We start from the raw sequence: 10,339 nt of genomic DNA, 5'->3' as shown, positions 1-10,339 counted from the left end.
GAGGCAGACGGCCTCCCCAATTTTGGGAGAAATAACACCAATTTTTTTTTTTACAGAACTTGCATGAAGCCCCATGAACTTCTGTCAAGTCTCCAACTTAGTTTTTAAACGATTTTCCCCTTCCAATTTAGTCCTTCACATTCGGAATTAGTCCAATTGCATATCATATCTTTTCAATTTCGCTCTGTTTGGCTCCAACACGTCCCTCCGTTAATCCATTTATAAATGAAAGAAAAATAACAAAAATTAGACCCAAAAAATATTATTTGGTATGTAATTGTAAACTTAAATTCATGTATGGACGACATACAAATTTGTGAGTCCCTGTATGATTTTGATACAAAACTCAGTTTATGTATAGTTTAATACGTGGGTAAAATTCATGTTTGGTTTGGATACAAGGGATAAATTTCCTGTACTATTCGCACAATTAACTTGTCAAGTGTCTTGCACATAAGTACTCTGTTTGCAATGTAGATTGCTCCGTTAGTTTTAACAAACGGAAGTTATGGATGAAATACGAATTTAGAAATTGATGTATGCCTTTTTTCTAATTAGGCAAACTCTAGGATGGACGAGAAGTAGCAATAAAGCAACTCTATGAGCATAATTACAAACGAGTAGAGCAAAGGCTGAGATATGCATTCAAGTTTCATGTTGGGCCCCTTAGTTTTAAGAAGACTAGCCTTGTAAGAATTGCTGCCATTTGGAAAAATCATAGATAGTCAAAAGTTTGATTTTGAATACATTGTTTACCATTTGGAAAAATTGAAGACATGTTACAGTTGATAATTCTTATAATTTGATGATTTTTATTTATGCCTTGTGATTTTCATTCTTTGCGCTCACCCTATCGTTAAATTTTTTATTTGGTTTTTTAGTTAGAGAAAATAATACCACATTTAACAATATTAAGAAAAAATCTCGTCAATTTAAAAAATCACGTGTCATTTGACTTTTTGAGATTTTGATTTTACGAAGTTTAATAACGTTATGCTATTTTACCATGCTAATAGAACCAAATGAAATTCATAATTTTTATAAGAGAAGTTAGATTTCCAATATATTTTCACTTGCCAATTTCATTTTCCAAACTAGCTGCCGCAATAATATTGTAAGCACTTTTATATGAAAACTTACTATTTTTGTCCCTCGTGCTGTATGGGTAACATAAAAATATTAGCCAAAAAACTCACGTTGCTTTAACGAGGCAGACGGCCTTCCCAATTTTGGGAGAAATAACACTCTTTTTTCCAGAATTTGCATGAAGCCCCACGAACTTCTTTCAAGTCTCCAACTTGGTTTTTGAACTTTTTTCACCGACCAATTTAGTCCTTCACATTTGGAATCAATCCAATTGCATATCATATCTTTTCAATGTTGCTCCGTTTCGCTCCATGTCCCCCCATTAACCCATTCTATGAATGAAAGAAAATTAACACAAATGTGAGCCCATGTATGATTTTGACACAAAATTGAGCTCATGTTTAGTTTGATACTGGGGTAAAGTTCATGTATGATTTTGATACGGGGATAAATATCATGTACCATTCGACTAATTAACTTGCCAAGTGTCTCTTACATAAGTAGATTGCTGCGTTAATTTTAACAAACGAAAATTATGGATAAAATACGAATTTATAAGTTCATGTATAGTTTTGATATAATGTTGATTTCATTTATGATTTTGATACATGGCATAAAGTTCATTTACCATTCACATATTTTACTCTCTATTTTGATTATAAAGTGCCTTCAAGTAACTAGCAAGATTCAGAAGGGAAATAATAAAAATCACAATTTCATCTTTATACCCAACTTATCAATATTTCTTATGTTGGGTTATATATAAATTATTTGTTTGGCTCTCCAATCACAAAATCTGAAAGAAAATATTTTTTTTTTTTTTTAGTTTTTTGAATTCGTAACAAGTGTAATTAGATATATATTTTAATGACAAGATGGTTAAACCTGTCAGAAATCTGATCCTTCACTTTAGGTCCTTCTCTGCTTCCAATAAAATTAGTCAAGTCTAGAATTTATGCAAAGCGAATGATTATCTCAACCCAAATATTTTTTGATTCCTATTCTATTTGTCTGTTTCCAGGTCTTAACGAAAACATTTCCAAGTCAACTGCTCTATTCAACAGCCTCTCTATAATTTAGTGGAATTGAGGGAGACGGTGATTTCTATCCTATTCTTCTTTCTTCTCCTTCTTGTCAGGCATGGGTTTTTCCAGGGAGCTATTCAGGGCTGCTGCTAGTTTTCCTGTTCATTTCTCTGTGTTTTACCTGCTTAATCTAAACTTTGTCTATCCTAAATACCCAAAGTCTTTCCAGTGTGGAAATCTTGGCCGTTTGGAGTTTCCTTTATCCAATTTTACGCAACCTGAATGTGGATTGTTCAGGGTTCAGTGCGATGCCACTCCACATCCATTAGTTTACCTGGAAGATGAAGGGATTACATCAACCAGGGAGATTCTGTCCAAGATATCTACCCATGTGTTCAGGATTAGGAACCCAACTCTTGAAGGTGTTTTGAAAAGTAAAAGCTGCGCTGTGTTCAACAATTTCACTATTCAAAGCTCGCCTTCTATTTCGTTGTCAGTCCTACCTAATATCACTTTGTTTAAATGCCACAAAACTCCGATACCTTCTTTCACGGATTATTATAGGAAGTACACAAGTTGCCATTACTTCGATATATATTACGACATTAAGAATAAAAGTATTTCTTGCCCAGAGTATTCTGTTTTTCACTTGCCAGGCGAATTGAAAAATGAATCGGATTCAATAGACTTATTCGATCAGCTTAGCGCTGAATATAATGTACAATGGTTTCTGTCTGTTGACTGCGCAGAGTGTACAAATACCAGGAAGAATGAATTTATATGTGAAAAAGGTACCATCGACCTTCAACATGGACAATTTCAAGATAGAATGAATTTATCAAGTGATTGCTATATGCCAATAAATAGTATTGTTGGGGATCCTAGGAGTTCAATCAACCAAAACATCAATCAGCAAACAAGATTCAAGGCAAAAACAAGAAAATATAAAACCGGAAGAATACAACCCCTTTATATGGCCGAAATCTGTCCAGCTTCTTCTTCTTCCTTGCAGCAGCTTCTTCACCTCTTATGGCAGATTTTACAGGCTCAGGAACAGCCTCATGCTATGCAAATCGCCTTCCAAAGAGAGATAGAAAGAACCGGCAAAGAACCTCTTGAAAACCACCAACCAAGAGACCACCTTAAGGAACCAACAAAAATGGAGGAAATTTTCTGTCGAGCCACACACAGAAAATGACCAGCCTGCCTCCTTTTAAAATAACCCCCACCCAACCGAAGACACTCCTTCTTACACAAAACGTGGGGTAAGTAGTATGTTAGGTGGAAAAATTGGTCAAAGCTTCTCCCACAAGATTAAATCTCAATCATTGATCTTCATCCAATGGTTCACAAAAAACTGAATAAAGTGAGTTAAGAGAACCATATTCTCACATTCTTCACCTTGGTTCTCATAACACTCTCTCTTGGTTGCGAATTTGCACATGGAAGAACTGTTCATCATCATCGCCCACCACCTGCAAAAAAATTAACCAGTGTCAATATGTAATAAAGATAAGCACAATCTAAATTTACTTGCAAGTAGAATTTTTGTTCCCATATCAGAGGGATTCCTATCAGTGTGAATTTTAACAAGATTAACTTCACCGTGAGACAGTTTCTCACGTATAAAATGATATTTCACCTCAATATGATTAGTTCTTTCATGATAAACAGGATTCTTACAAAGCAATAAAGTACTTTGACTATCAGTAAACATAACAGGTGTATCATGCATGAAGTTCAATTCTTTTAAAATTCCTTTTAACCAAGTACATTCTTTAACCGCCTCAGTTATGGCAACATATTCTGCCTCAGTACTTGACAAAGTAACTAAAGGCTGCAGCTATGACTTCCATGTTATACAATTGTCACCTAGTGTAAAAAAGTACGCTGTGGTAGACTTTCTACTATCCTTATCACCAGCAAAATCAGAGTCTACATACCCCTTTAGAGTAAGTTTTTCAGATCTCTTTTCGTACACTAGACCCAGATTTAATGTATCAACAATGTACCTTAACAACCATTTCAAACCTGCCCAATGAGGCTTTCCTGGGTTTGACATAAATCTGCTCAAAAAACTTATAGCATAGGCTAAGTCAGGCCTAGTTGTTATCATAGATAACATGACGGAACCTATAGCATTAGCGTAGGGTATGTTCCTCATTTCTCTAAATTCCTCCTCAGTCTTAGGAGATTGTGCACCAGAAAGATTCATATGAGCTGCTAAAGGAACGTTCACAGATTTTGATCCATTCATACCAAATTTGGTTATGACTTTGTTTAGATAGGCTTCTTAGGAAATGACTAGTCTATTTTCAGCCCTATCTCTCTTTATAACCATCCCCAAAATCTTCTTAGCACTCCCTAAATCTTTCATATCAAATAGTGATTTTAAAAGGTTCTTCATCTTAGTGATTTCAGTCTTACTTGAACTTGCTAGAAGCATGTCATCTACATACAGCAACAAGTAGACCTCACAGCCCTCCTTACTATCATTATAGTACAGGCATGCATCATATTCACTCCTTTTAAAACATATCTTCAGTACATAGGTATCGAACCTTATGTACCACTGTCTAGGGCTTTGTTTAAGCCCATACAGAGATCTTTCTAATTTGCACACACAGTTAGTTTTACCTTTCACATCAAAACCTTGAGGTTGACTCATGTAAATATCCTCTTCCAATTTCCCATGTAGGAAAGCAGTCTTGACATCTAGTTGTTCCAGTTCCCAGTTGTACTGAACAACCAATGCAAGAACCAGTCTGATTGTTTTGTACTTTATCACAGGAGAGAATATCTCATTGTAATCAACCCCCTCCTTTTGAGTGAACCCTTTCGCCACTAATCTGGCCTTATACCTAGGAGGATCACTAGGATTATTTCCTTCTTTCAATTTGTAAATCCACTTACATTGAACTATCTTATGATCCTTAGGTTTGTTAACTAACTTCCAAGTTTTATTCTCCATTAGAGATTCCATTTCTTCCCGCATAGCTTTTAGCCAATTTTCAGAACATTTTCCATCAACAGCTTCTTCATAACTAGCAGGTTCTATCTGTTCAAGTGCTTCACCTGAAACCAAGGCAAAATCAGTCAAGTTTAGGGATTCATATCTAGGATTTGGCCTTATTTGTCTCCTCCCCCGATCCCTAGTAAGCTGATAATCTTGATTAGGTGGCTGATCATTAAAATGTTCAACTTCAACTGGTTCAATATTATCTTGAAGTTCAGTCACCTCTTCAGGTTCAGGTTCAGGTTCAAGTTCAGGTTCAAGTTCAATTTCATTTTCATTTTCATTTTCATGATGTATAGGGTCATTTTCGTCATTCCCAGGTGTAGGTGAATTTAGCCTAGTCAGCTTCACCTCAGTCTGAATACTCTTCTCAGTTTCAGATTTGTTAGTTTCTTCGGTTTTCTGTTTTAGACATGGCATCTCAGATTCATTAAAGACTACATTCCTGCTGTTAATAATCTTAATGCCTTGGACCCCTAAAACCCATAACCTATAGCCCTTCACACCCTCGGGATACCCTAACATCACACACTTGACAGCCCTGAGCTCAAGTTTCCCTTCAGATTGATGTGCATATGCAGCACATCCAAACACCCTCAAGTGTTCCAGATTTGGAGGCTTTCCCGTCCACAACTCCTGTGGGGTCTTAAACCCTATACTGCTGGACGGAGACCTATTAATCAGATAAGCTACAGTACTTGCAGCTTCAGCCCAAAAACCTTTCGCAAGGCCAGAGCTAATCAACATACACCTAACTTTGTTCATTATGGTTCTGTTCATTCTTTCAGTGACCCCATTTTGTTCAGGTGTGTATTTAACAGTTCTATGTCTTGTTATACCTTTCTGCTTACAGAAGTTGTCAAATTTGCTATTACAGAATTCAAGCCCATTATCAGTTCTTAACGTTTTAAGTTTTTTATCTAACTGATTCTCAACAGACTTTAACTAAATCTTGAATTTTCCAAAAGTTTCCGACTTAGCCTTCAAAGGATAAATCCAAAACTTTCTTGAGCAATCATCCACTAAGGACAAGAAGTACTTGCTCCCACCAAATGTGGAGTGCTTCTCCGAGCCCCATAGATCAGCATGGACATAGTCCAATGGTCTGCTGGTCCTATGAGAGCTAGTTTCAAAGCTCACCTTATGAGACTTACCCAAAACACAAGTTTCACAAAATTCCATAGTTTCAATGTCATCTTTTCCAAGTAATTTCTGATTACTTAAAGATTTTAGACCTTTAAACCCAATGTGACCCATTCTGTTATGCCAAAGTTCAGTTTTGTCTTTACTCACAGCAAGAAGGCTAGAATCAAATGGTATTTCAGTTCTACCCTCAAGATAGTACAACCCATTCCTCTTGGGCCCCTTCATAACTATAAGAGAACCCTTCATAATTTTCAAAATCTTGTTACCAGACTTGAAGGTATATCCCTCATCTTCCAGAAAACCTAAGGAAATGAGGTTCCTCTTTAAATTTGGGATATATCTAACATTTCTAAGCTGCGTGACGGCCCCATCGTACATCCTGATGGCTATGTCACCAATTCCAATCACATTTTGAGAATTATTATCTCCCATGTAGACCTTCCTAGGTTCAGTCTCCCTATAGTTATAAAACCAAGACCTATCAGGGCACATATGGAAAGTGCACCCTGTGTCAAGAATCCAATTTTTGTCAAATTCTTCTTCAGACACATTCATGACATGCAAACTATTAAATTCAGTAGCAATAGCAGCATTATCAACATCAGAATTGTTCGGGTCTTTTTGTTTCCTTTTCCAATCAAAGCAGTCTTTCTTGAAATGTCCTAACTTTCCATAGTGATAACATTTCTTACCGCTTTTATCTTTAGATTTGGATCTCATTTTAGATTTTCCTCTCCCCTTCTTGTTATGGAAGTTGAATTCTTTCTTTTCAGATCTTCCCCTAACAAATAGACTCTCTTAACGAGAATGAATTCTGTTCTCTCTTTTTAATTCAAGTTCTCTTGATTTTAAAGCATCAGAAACAATAGCTTGAGTGAGAGTGTCCCTACCATACTTTATGACATTTTTCATTTCTCTGTAAGATTCGGGCAAAGAGTTTAGCAATATGACAACTAAATCCTCATCATCAAATGTTCAGCTAAATCTTCATCATCAAATGTTTTATCATTATGAGCTAGACTCTTAACAATTATGCAAAAGTCACTCAAATTCCCCTCGACATCCTTTCCCGGGTCCATCTTAAAACTAAACAACTTCTCCAATAGGTATATTTTGTTAGGTAAAGTTTTAGTTAAGAACAGGGCATTTAAAGCAATCCACAAAGCTCTAGCAGTTTTAGCACTGTCAACTTGTCTCACAATATTGTCAGATAGATGCAAAATTATATAATTGTAAGCAATTTCATTCATATCTTCAATTTCAGTTGTTTTAGCTTTTAACTCATCAAAAAATGTAGCGGGATCATCAAAAGTTTTAGCAACTCTCTGTTGGACCAAAATGGCCCTCATTTTCTGTTTCCATATCGAGTAATCCCCCTTTCCATCGAATTGCGATAATTCGACCCTCGAACCCATTATAGATTCTATAAAAGAGTGGCCTATACTCGTGGACACAACAAAAAAGATTTTGAAAAATTCTTTTCCAGATGATCAATATAAAATTGAGTACCGAGTTTAAAAACAATTTTTAGAAATGAAGCACAATATTGAAATAATCCGTTCACGAAACACAGGTATATAAAGCAGGTAAATATGCTTCTAGGTTACAAATTAATCACAAGAATTCAATCAACAGAAATCACAAATAAGCAACCAAGCAATAACCATGCATAAACCGATAAGGATACCAAACCTAACCTAACGGAGAGTTTGGAATAATCTTACCAAACTACTGTTGACAAACAGTAAATATATCACCAAGTTTCTGAACCAAATTGCCGTATACGTCAAGCTAGGGGCAAAATCGTCCAACTTTTTCTGTAAAATCTGAAACAGAAAACAAACGACATTAGTGCGTTCAGGACGTCAAAATAAGTAAACTGCCCGAAAAAAGCTCGCCGGAGGTCCGGCCATGCTCCGCCGTCGACGCCGATCAAGCGCCCCACCACAGGGTGCGCCTCCTCCTGCTGGTCATGGTTCAATGGTCCATTTCGCCGGAAAGTCAATAGGTTGGTCGGAAATCACGTTTTCAGATTCGGTCAGAAAATGGTAATGGCGATTTCCTTGCTGGTTTTTGATCGATTTTGGACTAATATCACTCCTCCTAGCTCTGATACCAGTTTGTTGGGGATCCTAGGAGTTCAATCAACCAAAACATCAATCAACAAACAAGATTCAAGGCAAAAACAAGAAAATATAAAATCGGAAGAATACAACCCCTTTATAAGGCCGAATCTGTCCAGCTTCTTCTTCTTCTTCCTTGCAGCAGCTTCTTCACCTCTTATGGCAGATTTTACAGGCTCAGGAACAGTCCCATGCTATGCAAATCGCCTTCCAAAGAGAGATAGAAAGAACCAGCAAAGAACCCCTTGAAAACCACCAACCAAGAGACCACCTTAAGGAACCAACAAAAATGGAGGAAATTTTCTGTCGAGCCACACACAGAAAATGACCAGCCTGCCTCCTTTTAAAATAACCCCCACCCAACCGAAGACACTCCTTCTTACACAAAACGTGGGGTAAGTAGTATGTTAGGTGAAAAAATTGGTCAAAGCTTCTCCCACAAGATTAAATCTCAATCATTGATCTTCATCCAATGGTTCACAAAAACTGAATAAAGTGGGTTAAGAGAACCATATTCTCACATTCTTCACCTTGGTTCTCATAACACTCTCTCTTGGTTGCGAATTTGCACATGGAAGAACTGTTCATCATCAAATATTTTTATGTCCTCCCGATTATATAAACGTGCTTCATGCCTTGTTCAGACTTTCGTTTTTCATTCTTTGACCGAGTCTGACATACATTGTTAATCTATGCCAGTTTATTTTTATTTATTTATTTATAAGATGTTCTTAATCTAACATGTATTTTTTCTTCAGCTGCAGGAAGGAGTAAATTGAAACTGATCTTCTTTGCAGGTAACACTTCCAAATTTCAATACCATTTGTTTTGCCTTTGCTTTATAAAAATAGATATCATTTTTTCAAAACAGGTGTTCCAGCTTTTGTGGTTGTCCTCTTCTCCACAATCTTGTTCATTTTCAACAGAAGGAAGTTCGTGCTGAATTTAAAGAGAAAAACGCAAAACCATAAGGACATTGAACTCTTCCTAAAGAATAATGAGAATCTTGCACCGAGAAGATACAACTACTTTGATATAAAGAAAATGACTAAATCATTTAGTGACAGTTTAGGGGAAGGTGGCTTTGCTAGGGTGTATAGTGGAAAGTTATCAGATGGCCGTCTTGTAGCAGTAAAGATTTTGAAAGAATCAAAAGACAATGGAGAAGAATTTATCAATGAGGTTGCAAGCATCAGTAAAACTTCTCACATTAACATTGTCACTCTCCTGGGATTTTGCTTTGAGGGTTCCAAAAGAGCTCTTATTTATGAGTTCATGCCCAATGGATCTCTTGAGAAGTTCATATGCAACAATAGCTTCATAGCAGAATGTCATTTAGGATGGGAAAAATTGTTTCAAATTGCAGTTAGCGTTGCACAGGGAATAGAATACTTGCATCAAGGATGTAATACGCGAATTTTGCACTTTGATATAAAGCCTCATAACATTCTCCTGGATAAAGACTTCAACCCTAGAATATTGGATTTTGGCTTGGCAAGACTTTGCCCCCAACAGGTCCAGAATAGTGTCAATGCTAGGTGCTAGAGGGACAATGGGTTATATAGCTCCAGAAATAGTTTGTAGAAACTTTGGAGACATTTCTCAGAAGTCAGATGTCTATAGCTATGGTATGATGATTTTGGAAATGGCTGGAGAGACGAAAAATATTGAAGTCAGAGTTGATCATTCAAGTGAAAATTATTTTCCCGATTGGATATATAAGAACCTTGAACAAAATGCTAAACTTAATCTAAACAACATTGTGAATGCAAATGAGCATTTGAAGAGAAGGAAAATGCTAATAGTTGGCTTATGGTGCATACAGACTGATCCTAGAACTAGACCATCAATGAGTAGGGTTGTAGAAATGTTAGAAGGTGAAAGTTCTAAGAACGCGCTACTACACTTAGAAAGTTCACGGGAACGCTATACAACGTCAAATT

At 36.5% G+C, this 10,339-nt stretch overlaps 1 pseudogene; it reads left to right on the top strand.

The window, feature by feature from the left end:
• The first annotated feature begins 2,101 nt into the window (after positions 1-2,101).
• LOC111381143 lies at positions 2,102-10,309 on the top strand (annotated as a pseudogene).
• The last annotated feature ends 30 nt before the right edge of the window (positions 10,310-10,339 follow it).

Source organism: Olea europaea, unplaced genomic scaffold (assembly GCF_002742605.1).
Source record: "Olea europaea var. sylvestris unplaced genomic scaffold, O_europaea_v1 scaffold2261, whole genome shotgun sequence".
NCBI lineage: Eukaryota > Viridiplantae > Streptophyta > Magnoliopsida > Lamiales > Oleaceae > Olea > Olea europaea.
The sequence above is the reverse complement of the archived record's forward strand: the minus strand, read 5'-3'. Positions and strand labels throughout refer to the sequence as shown.